Consider the following 21,260-nt stretch of genomic DNA (forward strand, 5'->3'; position numbering starts at 1 on the left):
TGAAATCACTCACCTACACTTACATACACCGATGCAACACAAAACTTATCGCATTAAAATATACGCATTATTTGAACGGTATGCAAAAAGGGATGAGGCTCTTGAAAATTAAAGCACGGCAAAGGTTGAAAGGAGTGATCGCTGCTAGATGTGAAGCAATAACGTATGTATCCGAGGCTTGGTTCTGGTAAGGGAAGAAGGGGTAGTGGACGGACTATCAATCGAAAATTCCGGAACATTGCGCTTGGACATCAACTTCAGGACGATTTTACCATAGGTAATAATGAGAAAATATGGCAATGAACCCATACTAGTGATAGTAAACCCGCGTATTCGGATCACGCACAACCCGATTGATTTCAAAATACTTCTCCCTGTGTTTCCCCTCTCCCGCCACTGGACTCCAACGATGTGCCGGGTAGGGTTACCCAGAATGCGCACCATTCCCCGAATCCACCAGTTCATAACCTGTAATGGAGGCGTAAACCATGCAGTGAGATTTCGGGGCGTTGGAGTGCAATTTTATAGTTTTTTTCATAGATTTTTAAGTCGTTATCAAGCGCTCGGTGCTCCGCGACGGTCCGTTATCAATCTCGGCGTAAGATCCGCTTCACGTCCACCCGCCAATCACATATTCACATCAAATCCATCACTTCTTTCAACCTTTGCCGTGCCTTTGCAAAAGCCGGATCCCTTTTTGCATCACGTTCAAATCACTCATTATTATTTAATGTGATACTTTTTTTTACTCCATAATGCATCGTTGTAAGTGCACAGATCGTTCCTCCTGCCCTCTGAACATCACCGCCGAAATTGAGGAAGGTTCTGTTCGTGATAAGTGATAACAGCGTAACCGACATCCGACTTCGTGCAGGGATAATGTAAGTTGATAATTCAGCTCTTACTCCCGGTTTTTGTACTTTTGTTTCGAATATTTTTCACTCTCTCCACGTCTTCTTCGAATTTTTTGTGATGCACAAGGTAGCATTTTCAGCACTTTTTCAGTGTGCATCTTATTTTCTACCATCTCTGTTTCCCCTAATAATGATTTTGATAACAGCTCTCAGTTTGTACCAGCAGTTTTGACAGCAAGCTGTTCATTTACCTATCGACTCCTTCAAGATTTCAATTTTCTCCGTCTTTCGTATTTTCTGATTTGCTATGACACACAGGTGTCGGAACTTTAATTTTTCTTTTTGTAAAGTGATGTGCTCACTCGCGTACTAGGAACCGAGCACTGTCAGTTATGTTCCTGGAAGTGCTCCGTATCCTCGCAAGGAATGGTTAAATACTTGTCTATAATTCCTAAGATATTTTCTGAAATCTGACGGAACCTATGTGCTCCTAAGTATGTGAGGAAAATTGTCTGGACAGTTAACTTGTTGTAAGGCACTAAACTCTTGTATCCACTGTATTTGCAGACACACTTAGATGTAGGTACTATGAAGTGAGCGTTTTTAAAGAACGAATAGAACGCAATGTGCGTAGTTCTTTGCATTTGGGGAACCCAAAGGGAGTATTTTTTACCTGAGAGTGCATAACTGAAAGAAAGGGTGCACTGGTAGTCTCAACATCTGCCCATCCTCCAATACCTTTTTTTTTAGTGTCAGCCTGCTTCTCTTAATGATTAGCAGTGATGTCAGACTAATTTTTTAAATAAGAACTAATTTGAGTAACTCAAGCAGAGATAAAAAACTTATGCTTACCTCCCTTCAAGGGTTTTCAATTTGAAGAGCTCCTTTTCAGAACCAACCCTTATTTTAGCTGATTTTTAAGTGAGTCTTGTTGACAAAATGAAGTAAGTAAGATCGGAATGTACATCTTGAACTCAATAGCTCAAAAAAAGTGTCAAGCAAAATGACATCTGAATGTTCATCTTTTAAATCCTGAGACACGAACATGATCAAAGCAGCCGTGTGGAATACTTCAGAAATTTTGTAAGGAAAAATTTTGCAGTGTTGTAATCACTTTGAAAGGACCATCCTTTCATTTTTGCCCACTAGTGACGGTATGATGGTTGACTACTTAATCGGTAATTTAATTTAACTAGCAATAATGTAAGGTAGTTTAATAAATTTACATCTCTCCGTTATGTTTCTATTTTCTTGATCAGGTTGCACTTGCATTCTGACACTCACTTACTTTCTTCTTCGCCTAATATAAGTAAATATTTTCATCGGGCAAGACAGAAAATAAATGTCAGGATTTACATCTCATTCTGTTCCATGAATGTATGTAGGTGTAAAACTACCCAGAGTAAGTAGCACCTTGATCGTTATGTAAAAAAATTTCTCCTATCGCTTTCTTCTTTTCAAGAGAGTGTAACTCTTTTTTTTTGCCCTTCTTTGTTGAAATTATTTGCTCAAATTGTCACTGGCCCCGAAATGGCAGATTCAGCACCCTTCTCTGGAACTCCATGCTTTAGGTGAAGGTGACTCCCAAAACTAACTGGTTGGAGTAGTGTGCGATAGTCCGATCATATTGTCCCCAGGTTTTACTTAATCATTTCTTGGAAGGAGTTAGCACCTACCCGTCAGAATATGAGCGCAGGCTCTTTATATGACCAAGGAGGCATAAATTTGAGAGCAGTTAAATGAAAAATCAGGTGGTATTAATGATGGGCATATCAATTGAAGTTGAGAAGTGTTAGAATGGTGTAGTGTATAATTGGCCTCCTGTGATAAAGTAATCGCAAAGCTGGTCCTATGATCAGAAGATCTTGGGTGTAATTCCCAGCCAGGCAACACAAGATTAATGGTTTCAAGCAAGCCTCATTTAGGACTGGATGTAAAATAAAATATTAGGAGAATGGGCGCAGTACGAAGCTCCAGGGTCTGTTCATAAATGGTTAGAAAAAGAAGAAAAAATGCCGGCTTTCGATACATCTTTGCATCCAATGCACAATATGTGTCAGCAAATATTTACTTTTTTTTTTTTTTTTTTTTTTTTTTTTTTATTTAACTAGCCCTCAAGGGCTAATCCCATCTGCTCATGAACCAGTTTGAGCCAATCCCTAACCTATTTTTATATTTAACCTTTCCCCTACCAGTCCCTATAGACCAAACTCCTTCCACCTGTAACATCTCGGTAGAAGCTCACCCTCCCCCCAGTTATCTCTCTGAAATTTCATTAATTCATTCCATACCCTATTTCTAAAAGCTCCCAATTTCAGTTCCTCCCATTTCTCACAACCAAATAAAGTATAATCTCTCATTCCCTTAAAGAATAGCATACTATCCACATCCCTAGCATCATTATATTTCAACTCTAAATTCCTTCCCTTTCTTCTATCTAATATTTCCAATAAATCCCTATCTCTTAAATCAATCAGTCCTCTCCTCATCTTATATATGAAGATAAAGACCCTGGCTTTTATCAACAATTCTATGCATAGCCAGCCTAGCGTCTCAAGCATATCAATTATCCTATTTTCCTTATCACACCCTAGTATATATCTCATGGCCGAATTCTGTCCCTTTTGTAAATTTCTAATATCCTTACTACTTGCCTCTCCAAGAAGAGAAATGCAGTAATTTAATTTCGCTCCAATTAATGAATTATAGACTAGCTTCCTACTCTCCTTCCCTATAAAATCCTTAACCCTCCATAGCATGCTAATCTTAGCTCTATACTCCTTGGCCACCTTCCCTATATGTTCTTTCATTTTCAGGTCTTCTGATATCCATACCCCTAAATATTTCATCACCCTAACTCTTTCTAATTCGAAGTTCTCTATCATTATCCTACCCGCCCATGTACCAGGCCCTACTTCAAATACCATATATTTAGTTTTCTGTACATTCAGAATCAACCAATTTTTCTTTAACCACATCCCTAGTCTCCTTAGATCTCTACTAATTACCTCAGCCACTTTCCCTACATCTCCTTCACTACTAAAGACTAACGTATCATCCGCAAAAAGGCTCAATTCACACTCCTTCATCACCTCCTTCAGATCATTTATATAAATTAAGAATAAAAGAGGCCCTAATCTACTCCCTTGGGGTACACCCAGTTCTACACACAATTCGTCTGATAGCTTTTCACCCCACACCACTTTCTGTCTCCTATCCTGTAGATAGTTTATAAACCATTTTAAAACTCCATCTACTATCCCTATTTTTTTTAACTTCATTATCAGCATTGGCCTGTTTACAGTTTCAAAAGCCCTTTTTAAATCTAGGAAAACTGCAACAGTAGTTTTTCCTTTCTTTTTCCTCTCCCTCCATTTCTTCATCAATCCCTGTATCAACTCCTCTGGACCCATCCTCTTCCTAAACCCTCTCTGTTCATCAACAATCGTTCCCTTTTCTATTAAATATTCATTTAATCTCTTCACAACAATCCCTTCTATCACTTTCTCGACAAAAGGCAAAGAATTTATTGGTCTTAAATCCTCAGCTTTTTCTGAGTTAGCAATTTTTTTAATTGGAGTAACCCTCGCTATTTTTAGTTTCTTTGGCATAATTCCCTCAGTAAGTGACTTATTCACAATTTCTAATAATATCTTACTAAAATTTTCTATCATCTCCTTCCCTACAACACTACATAGTGGATATTCACTATTATTATTTTTCATTACACTTACCAGTCCCTGTATTTCTTCTAAGTCAGCCAGGCGCCATTCTTTCCAATACGCCTTATCAGTTAGTCAATCAATTAGTTAGTATCAATTACTAGAAGGTACAAGACTGAGGTTATCAGTCACTTTTTTTTAGCTTTGTTTACCTTCAGTCACCAGGTGATAAAAGTAACCACTTTTTATCTTCTGCAAGATAAAAATTGTAATTGGAACAATTAGCCTAGTCACCATAAAATTGCTCTTTGCAAGCTTTTCCCTGGAAGCCTGTACAAAGATGTAAGCAAGAGAGGTTTCTCAGAGAAAATTCCTCTGAGGCTTATTTTCATATAGCATTGAATTACGAGCCCTCCAATTTTAATTCGCGCCGCTTTTATCATCTTCAGATTCTTATCGTCATTCGTCATGTAAAAGAACTGTCACCACGTAATTTGCCGTGATATTTGCACACAACATCCTGCTTAATGCGCGCCTTGAACTGGGGTAACCAAACAAACGTGGGTACAAGTGCGTCCTAAAATGAATTATTGTATTTGCGCGTCCCAGATCGCTCAAAACCACGTGTTTCAGAGTCGGCAGCTCCGCGAATTTCAGTCGAGTTTACCAAGTTTTTAGCATTTTAGTGCATTGAATGTGAAGTGTCCAAGTTCTGTCTAGCTATTTTCGCAAGTTTTCGAACAACTGGACCAGATTTTGCAATAAGGAACCACTATTTCTTGCTCATTTTAGAAACAACATACATGCCATTGCTTTCCCCATGCAGAAAGGTGATTTTATGGAAGAGTCTCAGACAGTGGTTCCTTATTGTAAAAAGTAATCCAACTCTCCTCGAAAATCAAGCACTTTTCCCGCGCTTTTGAATAGAATATTACGCAACTACTTAATAACATAGCTTCTTACAGCAGCTGTAACTTCCCCACATTAGAAGGAAATGTGAAAAAAAAGAGGAAAATAAGGAATGCTCTTTGGCACTCAAATCCAATTTTAACCGGAGTGAGAAGAGTGTCGTTGCATTTGCAAAAAATTTCCATTCCTTAGGAGGCCCTATGTGCTTCACATTACCATTACTCAACGGAGGTCTGAGGAAACCCTCAAATTTGGACCAATCACAGCTCTTGATCTGGACATTTTGATAGGAGTCTTTTAATTGTGTGACACATGCTGACACACAGGAAGTTGCGGAAAGGAGCTGCTGAAGGAACAACTTTGAATACGACCCTAATTTGACGAAAACATGGGGAATTGCGTGAGCGTATTTCGTACTCGGAAAGAAAGTGGGGAATTGCGTTAGGTGAGATTGGAAATCAAAATCCGAGCGGGTGGCTTAATAGTTGATGGCCACCGGCACCGGGTGGGTATTTTCGGGCCGGCACACTCCTTCGCGCTTCGCCTTCCCGTTATCTATGAATCACGGAGCTCTATAAATAGCCCAACATGTGTTCCATTCACTTACCAACATACACTCACTCACGCCATCGGCAATTGCTTCGTCAATGTTGAGCACTTGCATTGTGAAAAAGCCAAAAACCTTACCTGGAAAATTAGTGAGTCAATTTCAGTCACAAGCTGGGGATCAAACGATCAAAGCCAAGGTGCAGGGTTGCCACAGTCAGGGAAAACCGGGAAATGTCAGGGAATTTTAAAAAGTCAGGGAAAATTTCTTAAATCACCTTCATTTGCTTTCTAGAATGGGTTTGAGATTTTGAACAAGAAATTTTGACTGCAAACTATTTTCAATTATGTATTCTTAACCATCCGTCAAATCTTCAATTGTCAGGAAATTTCACCAAAATGTGACAGGGAAATCAGGGAAATGTCAGGAAATTTCAAAATGAAAAAATCAGGAATTTTTTTTATAAAATATCAGAAAAAATCAGGAAAACGTCAGAATTTTTCAAAATTAAAAAATACCAGACACCCTGCTGGCGCTTTATAATTCCCATCCATTCTTACGGCCCTTGACTAAGGAGCGTACCCCTTCTTTCCCACTTGTCTCTGGTTCCGTTCGGCAGAAATACGTCCACTTATTCCGTGGACAGCCGCCGTTGATGACAATTTCAGTCGTGCAATGCCCCCAATATTTCAAGATAGACGAAAGACGCCGCTGATGGCGAAGAACGGAAGATGCTGCACATTCGGGTTGCAGTCGGGTCTGCAGTTTTCATGAAAAGCGAGGAGGACCATGAGACTCGTCGCGCTAAAGAGAAACAATAACAAAGGAGCATTGACCTGTCGAGCTTTGCAGACGTCATATCCTTTCACAGACTAAACCAAGCGCGCTCTTTCAAAATAGATTCAAAGTCGACTAATAAGCCAGCCAAAACGACGTAAGCGATGCATCGGCTTTTCACGTACTCCTCCTAATGGACCACTAGACAAGGTACGAATTTAAGCATTCTGATACATGTTTCTTATCCAAAATTTCACGTAGAACACGATTCGCGCAACGAAAATTACTGAAACCAACTCTGAACTAAGATACTAACGTTTTTATTTTACATTGGTTACGGGGTATTTGAACTGACCGCTCAGAAAATACGCAAAGCTCTACGCAAGTCAAATCGCGCACTACAACGGTTTCAGCAAGCCTCTCGATCGAGTTATGTTAATTGACCACCATGTGTTGTTCAAACTATGAGCAATTTGCTATAGCTGAGCCAAAGCGTCAAGATTACGGTTGCTAGATTTTTATATCGCAGAGACTGTCATGGCAACGTTTAGCGCGCGATGTGAATCACGTAGAGCATTGAGTTTTCATGAGCGGGTGGTTTGAATTCACGTATCAAGAATCATTTAATATCTTCCTAAGGAGTTTATTTCGGTAATTTTCGTTGTGTGCATCGTGTTATACGTAAAATTTTGGTCCAGAAACATGTATCAGAAAATGCTGACATTCGTACCTTGTCTAGCGGTCCTTTTGGAGCATGCCTGTAGAGCATGGTGTCTAGAACGGGAAAAACCGGGATTCGTCAGGGAATGAAAATTTACAGGAAAAATCAGGGAATCTGTGCCAGAAACCGGGAATCTCTTCTTCTATCGGAAACTCCCGGTATGGCCGTTCTTCCCTAACCCGTTGAATCCCCGACTAATCGCCGTGTGTATCTAGGCCTTTAGCACGGGAGCGCGGGCGTCCGTTTCCGCGGTCGTCGTGATGGTCGTTCGTCATCCCCGCGCGCGACCGTGGACGTTGCCGCCGCCGGACAGGACACAGAGAGCGGCGTTTGTTTCCGAGCCCCATTGAGCATCGAGCATTGAGCATTTAGCATTGAGCATTGAGCATTGAGCAAGAGCAGCGACGCGACGGAGGACACAGGCGTGGGTAGGATGGCCAACAATGACGGCGGGTGTGCTCCCTGCTCCGCGACTCGGCCATGCACCCGTCGCCGTCGCATCGTCCGTGATGGACGGAATTATTTGCAGACAGAGAAAGTGCAAACAGCGTCGCGTCACCTCGTCCCGGCGCGAGCTTGGCGCTTCAGCTTGAGGACGCGCAGCGCCGCGGCGCACGCTGGATCCAGGCAATAGGCAGGCTTGCCACTGTCGGGGAAAACCGGGAAACGTCAGAGTATTTTAAAAAGTCAGGAAAAACCGGGAAATGTCAGGGAATTTTAAAAAGTCAGGGAAAACCGGGAAATGTCAGGGAATTTTAAAAAGTCAGCGAAAACCGGAAATGTCTGGGGAAACTCGTTAAATCACCTTCATTTGCTTTCTAGAATGAGGGGGGAGAATGGGCTTGAGATTTCGAGCAACAAAGTTTGTCTGAAAACTATTTTCATTTACGCTTTTTTAACCATCCGTCACATCTTCAATGGAGGTGTTGCATGTGTGAGGAATTTGCGATTTGATTCATGATTCGTACGTAAAAGTTCGCTAGAAACACGATGGTACGATGGTCCCACTGGTTTTCTCTGAAATCAACTCCCAAGCTGAAAAAAAGGCTCCTCAAAAAATTTCCTTCCAGCAGCACCCCTTGAACTTTAAAACGTGAAGAAAACAATTTCGAAATCCGCAGTTTTTGTCAAAACTTTCGCGTCCGATCTCTGATTGACGCGATCCACTGTGCGGCGGGCCGGGCGCGAAGCTCCCAAGGTTGCACGATTTCGGAAACAGCGCCGCCCGATCGACACCCAATCCGAAACCTTATCACCAGTCCCATGTCTCATCTAACTCAAGAGAAAAGTACACGCAGAAGTCGAGTTTCCAGCGGGCTCATCGTTAAAATTGATAGACAAATCTATTGCCAAAGAAGGCAGAAGGAATATGGAGGGAGCCTATTGGTGGAAGCGGGTGGGTTGCAATAGACATATAGGAGGTAGGCGATAGACTATCCAACGGCAACCCACGATAGACCCTATTGGTAGTCCATTATTTACCTCCCTAGTCTAGAACCGCCCATTTCAACCAATATGATCGCTCCATACTCCACAAGTCGTCTTTGTCCATCGCTTTGTCTATCATTTCCATCAATCAGCCCGCGGGCTCTTTACCACCGAGGAAAACTTCGGAAATGGAATTTCAAAGGAATTCGTTGATAGCACTGGAATTTTCGCTTTTTCAAATAGAAAGTTTATCTTCCGAAACATTAAGCGCAATATTTTTTTTAGAATAGGATCGTGTTGTGGTCAAGTTAGAGAAGAAATTGAAAAGGCAGAGGCAGCCTTTTTAAGTCGTCAGCTGTGAGAACCTTGGGAGAGTCTCGTGTTACACCTGAGACGAATGAATTTTATAGAGTTATATCAGAAAAAAATTGCAAAAAAAAATACAGGAAAATCAGCTCTTCAAGCACTCTCAGATGAAGTAATAAAAAAATTTGCATGCAAATCCTCCATTACCTTACAGGTAGTTTAGTCTACTTTTTAAGGAAACTCGATTTAAAAATTGTTGAGAATTATTGCCCCTTTGAGTAACACGACTAAGTGTCACCTGATCGTTAGCGAATATGCGCGCTAGAATCGGAACCTTATTACGAGCTTGATGAGGAGTCATAAAAGCTTTTCGCTGCACCTGAGACCGTGGAACGTTAACGCTCAGCTTTAATTACCCATTCGAATCGCGTTTATGAACCTTCGCTTCCCGATTTTACAGGTGTAGAAATGCCAACGGATCTCGATTCGCCAAGTTGCTGATTTTAAAGAGGATTCTCCTTATTTTCCTACTGAAAATTCACAGAGCGAAGATAGGTGCAAGAACTCACAGAAGACAGTCTCTTAAAACCCGGAAAAGTCATGGAGCTTCGCCCAATCCTGAAAAGTCGGGGAAGTTTGCTCCGGAACCTTGACAGTCCTTCCTCCATCTGAAAATTTTAACTATACTTTCTACTGCATTTATGACGATTTATGGCGCTTTTTTGCCGAAACTCGGACTCGCAACTCGAACAATCATTGTCAGAAAATGCAGCATCTGCCTCTAAATTCTCGAATTTTGGAGTTTTAAATTTCAAAAGACTGTGCGTGTACGGTAGATTTTTTTCTCTTTTTCCCTTCTTTTTATTTGATTTATTTACTGAATCGACGAGAAATCATGTCGACAAAAACATTGAAATCATGAAAAAAACTTGAAAAGGAAATTTTTTTATTCGGAACGAGACCTTGAAAAGTCATGGTAAAGTTGAGACATTTTCAAGTCCAAGAAAACTTGTGACACTGACAAGGTGATGAGTTCTTGAAAAATCACCAAAAACCCGGAATAGCCATGGAATTCCGCTGCGAAACCCCAAAATTGTTTGTTCTCGCTAAAAATGTCATCACTTTATATCTACAAAATTGGAGCTTCTGCCTTCAAATTGTATAATTTTGGATTTTTTAATATCAAGAGACTTCGCACTGAAATGTTGTGTGAAAAGTATTTTTATGAGAAATTCTGTATGCTGCTAAAAATTGTTAAGCTAAAGAATATTCAAAATCCAAGAAAACTTGTCACCGTGTGTAACGACCAGTGCACGAAAGGGACATTTTTAATCTAAAATTGATTACAGAGGTGAGGGATTATATTAAGAGTCGGAGCCCACACGCGCGCCGCTGAAGCAGGCCATTTCAGCCATCTTGGATTCTCAACTTGTAAAAATGTGAATTAAAATTCAAGTTTCCCGTCAAATAATGCCCCCTGGCACCAAGTTTTACTGAAATCGATCGAACAGGAGCCGCATATAGTAGGTCTACAATCATGGTGGTAAACGATACCGGTCAGCGTACTTACGTAAGTAAGTGCGCCTTCATTTTCATTTGATACTGTGCAACACTTCTGTGGTGGAATAGTTGCTAAGAGCGCCTTCAGGAGTGTCGTTTCGACTTGGTGGCAGAAGATCACGATTCCCGCCGAATTCACACGCACACCCTTGCGCCTGCGCAATTACACATTTTCTCATCAACGACGTTGACGTAAAATACATTCATACCTTAAAATTTGCGACGTTGCAAGTTTTGAACTGCCTATTTTGATTTAATGGAGGTAAACCGACAAGAACACTTTAAAATCTGCCGTGCTTTTTCCGAGATATGATGAGAAGTATAATTGCAATGATCGTTCAAGTGTTTTCGTATACGCTTTTGTTGGAAAGAGGAAAATAATTACGAGTAGGAACCTTCAAACGAACAAAAACGCATTCGGAATATAAAACCCTTGAATTAAACGGGCCCGAAAGGTTGGAAATACAGTGGCATGGCGTGAATGATCGATTATCAATATTTCCCCGTATGAAGCTGTGGTAAAGAATCGACTTTTATGGTGTTCGTTGCGAACACCCTGTTAATAGATTTTTTCCTTAGGTTTAAATGGTAGATCGATCGATTTATCGCAAAGCACGCCACGCCACTAATGGAAAATCGCCAAACGTAACCCTTTTACAATCAGTCACTCAAGCCACGGGAAAGTCGAGGTAGATCCGAGAAAATCCGACAACCCCCCCCCCCCCCTCAATTTCCTGGGTTAAACACACACCGGATTCATGAGGATTTTTTGCCAGCGTTCTTTACACCCAAATGAACAGCGTAAAACAAGAAAACCGTGTACCCCAATTTTTCCGCCACTCGCATGATTTTGACCCCACATTCCTGGACCAAGTTGTTGTACTTGGATTTTCTCGTTAAAATTGGCAACGCCGCAGTAAGAGCTCCTCAGCCGCCGCGTTAACGTCGTCGATGACGCATTACTGCTACGGCTCATTCTGCCATGCTAAGGGACATTCGAGAGTTGCCAAATTTCCTTTGATAAAATGTTTATTTTCGAGGAAAGATGTGAATATTCTTCCTTGAAATTTTTAGAAACTTCGGGTGATATTGTGAACAAAATTATGTGAAAAATTGGAAGAAAAACATTGGCAAATTTTCCAGAGAATTCGTGATTTACCAAAGGAAATTTGGCAACGCCTGAAGGTTCATACGGCGTTCTTCCTTAGCACGGCAGCATTGATAAGGCCTGCATTGACCCAGCCTTGCCTCAGCCAGAGCCGTTGCGGTTTCGGCTGTTGGATGCGAATTAATCGATTGTCATTGAGGCTGACACTTGCAAACAAATTTAAAAATTATTAACCTACGGAATGCGGCAACGCTGCCGTCCGATGTACAGTTCCGGGGAGCGGGGGTGCGGGGGCTGTTTCTTAATCAGCTGCATTTGTTCTCCACTTGACAAGTGTTTCCAACCGCCAATCAACGAATCATCCATGAACCGGTCCAACAATGGAGCCACAGTCCTCGTTTCAACTCAATTTTCAAAGTAAGCAAGCAAAATTGAGGTGTTGTGTGCAAAGAGGGTCCTCATCCATAGATGTTCAGGGTTGCCACAGTCAGGGAAACCGGGAAATGTCAGGTAATTTTAAAAAGTCGGGAAAACCCGGGAAATGTCATGGAAAATGACGAAAATTACGAAAATGTCGGGGAAAATTTGTTAAATCACCTTCATTTGCTGTCTAGAGTGGGTTTGAGGTTTCGAACAAGAAATTTCGCCTGAAAACTATTTTCAATTATGCCTTCTGAACGCATCTTCAATTGTCAGGGAATTTCACCAAAATGTGTCAGGGAAATCAGGGGAAAAATTCCCTGAAAGTTCGTGATTTGCAGAAGGAAATTTGGCAACGCCTGAAGGCTCATACGGCGTTTTTCTATAGCACGGCAGTATTCGTGATACCCCAAGCGTTATTATATGTGTATCTATCCATAATTGTGTTCTGCACCGCGAAAACGTGATAGAAATGCGGTCGCGGATATTTGGAGCGCATGATAATCTTCGCAATGAAGTATTCTTTTAACACTGAACCCATCTAGTACCCGCGAATAATCGCAGAACTCCTCCGAACACACAACCTGTTTGCGAGGCACCTTCTCGTGTGCGGGTTATTCAATTTTCAGCCTGATTTTTCCCCCATGTGGTGAATAAGATATCAGAGCTACCCTCATCATGTCGTGCTAAGGAAAAACGCCGTATGAGCCTCCAGGCGTTGCCAAATTGCCTCTGGCAAATCACTTATTTTCAGGGAAATGTTTGAATATTTTTGGGGCAATTTATGAGATAATTTTGTTTGTAATTTGATCTAAAGAGTCTGAAATTTTCAAGAAAAAATATTCATGAGTTTCCTCAAAAATGACCTTTTTATCCAAGGAAGTTTGGCAACTCTCGAATGCTCATACGGCGTTCTTCCTTAGCACGGCAGAACAGGGCTCAGGTGGAAATCTAGATACGTCCTTAAAGCCTTTGTCACACTATCAAAGCTGGTCATCAAATTATCAAGGTCAGGTGCTGCGATTGGTTTATTCGATGACTTGGACCAATCACAGCACTTGACCTTGACATTTTGATGGAGTATTTTGATAGTGTGACACAGGCTCATGTTGGAGGGGCGACGATATGCGCCGCGTTTGCAGCTGCGATGGATGGTGTTTTTTATGAGGATAAGAGCAATTAGTGGTGTGAATCGACGAGGTTAGATTCCACAGCCGTTCGTCTCATTTTTTCGTGTCACAGTTATTTTAATTGCTTTATTTTTAGTATCGTACGCGAGATACGACAATAATAATTACTTCTTTTTTGTCCAATCGCGTGAAAAATAAGCTACAACGGGGGGATTGATCACTGTAAGTTCGAAAATAAATAATTTTTATTATTTTTTAGCCAAATAAACCTGTCAAGATTCTTAATCTTTGTTTGCTGTGCGAAACTTGGAGGCTTTTGAATAGACATCGGTACTGAAAAAAAAAAAATAATTAAAGCACTGGAATTCAGGGGCCCATCATAAATTGTATACAGCTCTATAAAGGGGGGCGGGTCTGATTGTGAGCTCACATGATTAGGGACAGTTCGCACAAGTTGGCAACACTGCATCTCCACAATTCAAATCCATTTCAAGAGTCGATTGTTTTACGTTAAAAATGAAGGAAACACAGTGTTGCTAACTCTTAAAAATCACATCTGCCCGTGCAGGCCGATTATTGAAATTGATAGACGAAGCTATAGACAAAGAAGACAGAACTGATTAGGAAAGATCCTATTGGAGGAAGCGGGTGGTTGCAATGGAAATTGGGGGTACGCAATAGTCTAACTGCGACCCACTTAACTAACTGCGACCCACGAGAGTCCCTATAGCTGGTCCATCGTTTTCTCCCTTAGTCTATAGGACCCACCCTTTTTAACCAATAGGATCGCTCCATATCCCTTTTGTCTTCTTTGTCTATAGCTTTGTCTATCGATTTCAATAATCGGCCCACTGGTGGAAGCGGGTGGTTGGAGTGGACAAAGGAGGTAAGTGATAAACTAACTAACGGCACCCCACGAGAGACCCGATAGTTAGTCCATCTTTTTCTCCCTTAGTCTATAGGAACCACCGACTTCAACCAATAGGATCGATAGCTCCTCATTCCTCATGTCTGCTTTGTCTATAGCTTATTTGTCTATTAATTCCAATAATCGACCCGCAGACGGGGGACAGGGAGGGAAGCCAGGACTACACCACGTCACTCTTGATGAGTTTTCCTTTCCTTTTTTTTTTCTTTTTCAATTTCGAAATTGAATTTTTACCGTCCTCAGGGTAGGAAACTCTTGGAGTTTGGAAATAGGAATGGTGGCATCATTTTCAGTTAAGAGATTTTTTCGTAATTACGTTAGCCACCGCCACCAGGTAAGCTGAGAAATCTAACCTTGGCTTACGAGACCTAACGAGAGAGTGAGGGCTTCAGGTTTTCTGCGCTATTATTTTTTGAGGGAAGAATCACGTATCTTTTTTTTTGGGGGGGGGGGGGGGGGGTCCAAAATTCGGCAAAAATAGCTAACGTTAAACTTAGACGGCCCCTTTGGCAATTTTGGTGGATAAATCCATTTTTAAGATAAATCCTAAAATAAATAATAATGGAGTTGTTGCATGTGTGAGGAATTTGCGATTTGACTATTTATTCTTGTGTAAAAGTTCGCGAGAAACACGATGATGCCACAGGTTTTCTCTGAAATCAACTCCCAAGCTCAAAAAAAGCTCTCAAGTTGAGGCCAAAATGGAGGGGATATCCCACGCTATACTGAGAGTCCACCTCTACATCAAGACCGGGTTTGCCCAGAACCCCACATCCATCGCGAATCCAGCCCTAAACCGCACAGTATGGCACAGCCCAAAACAGTACATTTTTTTGGCGGACAAAACCGCACACACAGCGTAACAACGTACATGCGAAATTAAACAAATGCTTTTACTGCAATAATTTGACAACATGGGATCGCGAGGCCAGTTCGAAGATGATAGGAAAAATTGAGTTGTTACGCAAGTATGTGTGCATTATCGCATATTTTCGACGAGGATCGGCAGTATTTTTACGCCTCTGAACCCTAGGTTTTTTTTAGTTACTGACCTCCTAGCTCAAATGCAGGTAGACACTGATCTGAATATTAACTCCTTCCTGAAGAACCGGCGAGCAATAATTAAAACTGCTGTTAAAAAAAACAGAACTTTTTATTGAGAGAATACGCAGTCCACACTACAGAAAAACTTGCAGAAGATCGCGATGACTATGAAGAGAGAGATGAGTCTAAGCTGCTGCGCTTCCTTCGGCACGTTGGCGTTGCCAACGTGCTGCAGGAAGACTGTATGTACCTGGCGCCTACAAACCTAGATGGATACTTCATGCATTGCGCAATGCGTCAAGTATCATTTTAGGTTTATAGGCGCCTATGCGCGTGTCACGCTATTTGCCCAGCGGGCAAATGTATGTACAGCCTGTAAACGTCTTTACAGAATATATGAAAGTCTCATACAAATACGACAGTGTTGCCAACCAGTCAAAATATAAGGTATGTTCCTTTTCCCCTCTATTGCTAGTGATACATCATTGTGTGCGGTTTAGGGTGTCTGGTTTTCAGGTAGTTTCAGGTAGGGTATTTCGATCTGTGCGGTTTTGGGTCGTCCCCATCAAGACAAACTCTCCATGCAAAGATTGGGAGCAAATGCATTGACAGGGCTGCCACTTTATTTGGGGACTCTAAAACTGAAAACACGGCAACCCTGTCAATGTATTTGCTCCCTATCTTTGCATGGAGAGTTTGTCTTTATGTAGACGTGGACTCTCAGGGTAGGGTGGGATATCCCCTCCATTTTGGCCTCAACTTGAGAGCTTTTTTCGAGCTTGGGAGTTGATTTCAGAGAAAACCAGTGGCACCATCATGTTTCTCACGAACTTTTACATACGATTCAACAGTCAAATTGCAAATTCCTCACGCATGCAACATCTCCATTGTCATGGTATACTTATGCCATATGTCACTGTAGAAGCTCCCATGTCCGGTGCTGGACATGAGCTCAGTTGAAGCTTTGCGTGGGGGAGCGGGAAAAAATAATAAAGCTCCGAGTACTTTTCAGTGGCGTGGCGTAAATCACGATATATCGATTGTTATGCCATTTAAACCTATGGAAAAGGATCGATAAACAGGGTGTTCGCAGCGAACACCTCAATAATCGATTCTTTACCACAGGTTTAAATGGCATAGCAATCGATACATCGCAATTCACACCACGCCACTGGTACTTTTCATTATAGTCTCATCATAGAGTGTGGCATCTCATCAGAGAGTGTGGCACGAATTATCGAGATGGAGATGTTCGATGGACGCACAAGCGTGAGCATCACATGAGCGAATCACTGAATCTCCAGACGACGGAACTTAATCGAGGCTCTCGTATGATCGTTTTGCGCCAGAGACGAATTACTTAGTTGTTATTGACCGTTTTCGCGACTCTAATCACACGTTTCACGAGTAAACACAGGCGACCGTCTAATAAAACTCAAGGATCTTTAAAAATGATGCCGGTTTTTTCCCTGTAAAGTATATACTCGAACCTATACTGCCGTGCTAAGGAAGAACGCCGTATGAACATTCGAGAGTTGCCAAATTTTCCTTGATAAAATGTGTATTTTGGACAACATTCTTGCATATGTTTCCTTGAAATTTTCAAATATTCGAGACTAAATTGCGTACAAAAATGTCTGAAAATTTTCGAAAATAATATTCGCAATTTTTCTAGTAAATTAGTATTTTATCGGAGGAAACTTGGCAACGTCTGAAAGCTCATACGGCGTTCTTCCTTAGCATGACTGTGTACGGCACAAGAGCACTTTTCGTAGGCTTCCTGTAGCGGCACGTGCATAGAGCGAATGGAGGGGGAGGGGCGTCCCCATCCACAGTGTCTGCCGTGCTAAGGAAGAACGCCGTATGAACATTCGAGAGGTGCCAAATTCCCTAGAATAAAATGTTTATTTTTGAGGAAAATTTTTATGAATATTTTTCTTTGAAATTTTCAGACACGTAAGATCAAATTACGAACAAAAGTATCTGACAAATTGGCAGAAAAACATTCAAAAATTTTCCTGAAAATTAATGATTTGCCAGAGGAAATTCAACAACGCCTGAAGGTTCATACGGCGTTTTTCCTCAGCACGGCAGAGTTCTAGAGGATTGTCTCGTAAAATCATGGATGGTATTGGACAGTGTATATTTTATGTTTATTCCGTCATGTGATAAATGTTAAGGGGTGCCTCTAGAAGAAACTCTCACGAGGAAACCAATGAAACCACTTTAGAACCTCAAAGTTTGGTTCAAGCAAAGTTATAAGCGTTTAAAGTTTCCAAATTTTGTCCGAACTCTCCCATTGACTCGATCCACCGTGTGCCGTGCCGGCTTGATGTAACATACGTATGCGAAGGTTAGGTTGACGCGCGCGCCATCGCTGTTGCGACTAAAGTGCTTTTAATTATGACCTAAGCGTGCATATTTATGTTTTCGAATTTTAAGTTTTTCCTCTTTCATTGGCTCCAGCTCCAATGACACTTCATTCACATCTTCGGAGCGGAAAACCAGTCCTCGCATCGGATCGTCCATTTTGAACAAGGCCTCAGTGCCAAAAACTTAAGCGCTTCGGAAAGCGTTGTAGCCAAGACTTAAACATTTTCATGCATACTACCGAGCTAAAAAAAAGCGCCGTATGCGCCTTCAGGCGTTGCCACATTTCTTCTGGCAAATCACTAATTTTCAGGGAAATTTTTGAATATTTTTCTGCCAATTTCTCAGATAATTTTGTTTGTAGTTTGATCTAAATCGTCCGAAAATTTCAAGAAAAAATATTCATAAGTTTCCTAAAAAGAAACATTTTATCCAAGGAAATTTGGCAACTCTCGAATTTTCATACGGCGTTCTTCCTTGGCACGTCAGCATACGCCTCTCGAAGAATCATTAGCTCAACTGAAGTTTCCAACGTAACGTATTCGATACGTCAATCAGGTGAGATTGCATTGATATTGATTAGTTAAACATGTAAACATAGCCTCAAAAGTCAATGGAGCAATCTGAGGGGATGGTTTTTTGGGATAGATTTTTTATTTTTGTGAGCACCCCATGGCAATGAAAAGTAAAATCGTCAGGGTTTTTCTCATTTTTAGCTTTTCTGACGTAAATACTAAAATTTTTGTCTGAGGTTATGTTCTATTGTTTTGAACCAAACGATACATCGAGCCACTATCGAATACGATCCTTTCAAACTGGGATCTGTCCTAATAAGCCGGACGAACTTTTTTCCTCCATAAATTCCTATGACAAAATAAGCGTATCCATCGTGAAGCCGGTAGCTCATGATTTAGCGGTTCTCAACAAACATGGACAGAGAGGGCAACTTGTTATTTTCATCTTATAGCGCTCCGCTTAGTCTCTACAGAATGTAACGGGAAAGAATGGTGTACTGGGTATACGTACAAACTAGGATTGAATCTTAGGAACTTACCCTTTTAATGGAATTTGTTTATCCGCACTAGGGGATCATCGGACAATCATCCAAACACCTCTCAAAAAATGTGTGTGTGTTTTTTTTCTCTGATTCTGCTTTCTATCGGAAACTCACTGAAAGTAAGGAAATTTTCATTCGGAAATCCAATTTTGCGTGTCCGTAAAATACTTTGACTATATTCATTCAAGATTTTAAAAGTAGAATGACCCCCAAAGTGATGCAAGCGATTCTAAGGTTTATCCTCGACAATGAGCATTTTGATTGTCGAGTCAGGGTTACCACAGTCCGGGAAAACCGGGAAATGTCAGGGAATTTTGAAAAGTCAGGGAAAACCGGAAAATGTCAGGGAAAATTTGTTAAACCACCTTCATTTGCCTTCTAGATGGGTTTGAGGTTTCGAACAACAAATGCCTGAAGAATATTTTCAATTATGCTTTCTTAACCATCCGTCACATCTTCCATTGTCAGGGAATTACACCAAAAAGTGTCAGGGAAATCAGGGAAATTTCAGGGAATTTCATTTTCTAAATTCTGCAGCAACCCTGTCAAGTGCGAAACCACGTATCTCCGTTTATGATTTTCTTGCAGACTTCCTGCCATACCTTATTTTTTTCCTTGGAAAACTAGTAAACTAATTTCTTGAAAACTCCCCTGATTTTTCCTCTTGGTTAGTATATTATTCTGTTAAAATTCAAGTTGTAAGATTAGCTCATTTCTCTTCAATCAAATGAAATAGGAGCGGAAATTTTGAAACGCCGCAGTGGAAATACGGGGTTTTGCACTTTGGCCATCAATATGTTGAAGGTTTCACTGGTTTGGATTTGGGGACTTTGAATTCCGGCGTGGAGCGCCTTCATGACCTCCGCGATACCGCACGCTTTGCCATGCAGTTAGTTTTGTTGCCTATCCGACCCAAACCCAACCAAGGATGCTATACCGAAGATTGCATTCGAAAGGATCCGTATAAGAAGGGAAGAACGGTCGAAGCCTTCAGGAAAACTTTGCTGAGCAGTTTGTTTGGCCAGCCGATTCGAAGATTATATTTCGAATAAGCATGCTTCCTTTGTGTTATTTCGCTTTATTTTTATTTTTTTAAAATGTTAGTTCTCCATTCATCACTAGCTGTTTTCAAATTGCCTCATTGTCAGCCAAGAGCGTATTAATCAGTCAATTCGTCAATCAGTGCAGATCGTCTGCAAACCTTACCATCTAGATCGATAATGGCATCGATGAGGTTCCAGGGACAGCCTACTTTACTTGAATACAGTGTAACCATTTCGACGTCAGTTCACGATTACGCGATCAAAATCGCGCTAATGAAGCTCTTTACACCGAACAACTTTACCAATCGTAACAACCCGAAAAAATTTGGACAGAGTTTAGCGAAATCAGTCTAACTACATTCCACGTTGCCTAATTCTCTTTAATGCGCTATTTTTTCGGAGAGCTAAACCGCTAAATGCCTTTAAATTTTCTGTGAATTTGCCTTAGATTCTGAAGATTAAACTCACAAAATTTCAATTCTTAGTGGTGCCTATTTCTCTCTTAAAGAAGTAAAACACGAGAGAAAATTAGACTAAGTACCAGGGTGTCTACCAGTCCGGAATTTCCGGAAATATATAGAACTAATTTTTTAAGGGCAGTCTGGAAGTACTGAAAAAGTGCGGAATTCCGCAAGAAGGTCCGGAATTTTTTCATTTTGTTTGTCATTTTTGTCGCACTTAGAGCGGGAAATTCAAATTTTTGAAATTTGCTGAATTTCGTCAATCGGAGGTACTGAAAAAGTACTTAATTTTTCTGTTAAGGAGGTACTGATTTTCTCGGGAATGTACTGAAAAAGTACTGTAAAATTACTGATTTTTGGCCAGCCTGTTTTAGTAGACACCCTGACTACGCTTTATGGAGATAGGCTGATTCAGGTTTTGATGTTGGAAAATGTTTCGAGGCTCCTTTTTTTCCTGCTCGATTCGCTGAAAATTACAATCCCGCGAAGCGGTTATTCTCTGCTCCTCAATCGCGCGACAATTTCGCAACATAGATTCTCGCCCATTGAACCGATAGCGGCTGACTAATGCCGCGGTGACGATCTTACCATCGTTGCCGCGTCATCGCTTTTGCACCTTGCTCTTTAGTCAAACCCTCCTCGTAAGTGAACTTGAATGGAGATGTTGCCTGTGTGAGGGATTTGCTATTTGACTGTAGATTCTTATGTAAAAGTTTGCGAGAAACACGATGATGCCACTGGTTTTCTCTGAAATCAACTCCCAAGCTGAAGAAAAGCTCTCAAGTTGAGGCCAAAATGGAGGAGATATCCCACGCTATCCTGAGAGCCCACATCTACATCAAGACAAACTCTCCATGCAAAGATAGGGAGCAAATATATTTACAGGACTGCCACTTTATTTGGGGACTCTAAAACTGAAAACCCGGCAACCCTGC

At 41.2% G+C, this 21,260-nt stretch overlaps 1 protein-coding gene across 1 annotated transcript in view; it reads left to right on the top strand.

The window, feature by feature from the left end:
• The first annotated feature begins 453 nt into the window (after positions 1–453).
• The window catches only part of LOC109044510 (very long chain fatty acid elongase AAEL008004), a 73,402-nt gene continuing 52,595 nt past the window's right edge, over positions 454–21,260 (top strand). The window contains exon 1 of the mRNA XM_019062271.2: positions 454–881. The gene's annotated coding sequence lies outside the window, so the exon portion shown is untranslated. The remainder of the gene's footprint in view (positions 882–21,260) is intronic.

Source organism: Bemisia tabaci, chromosome 4 (genome assembly GCF_918797505.1).
Source record: "Bemisia tabaci chromosome 4, PGI_BMITA_v3".
Lineage (NCBI taxonomy): Eukaryota > Metazoa > Arthropoda > Insecta > Hemiptera > Aleyrodidae > Bemisia > Bemisia tabaci.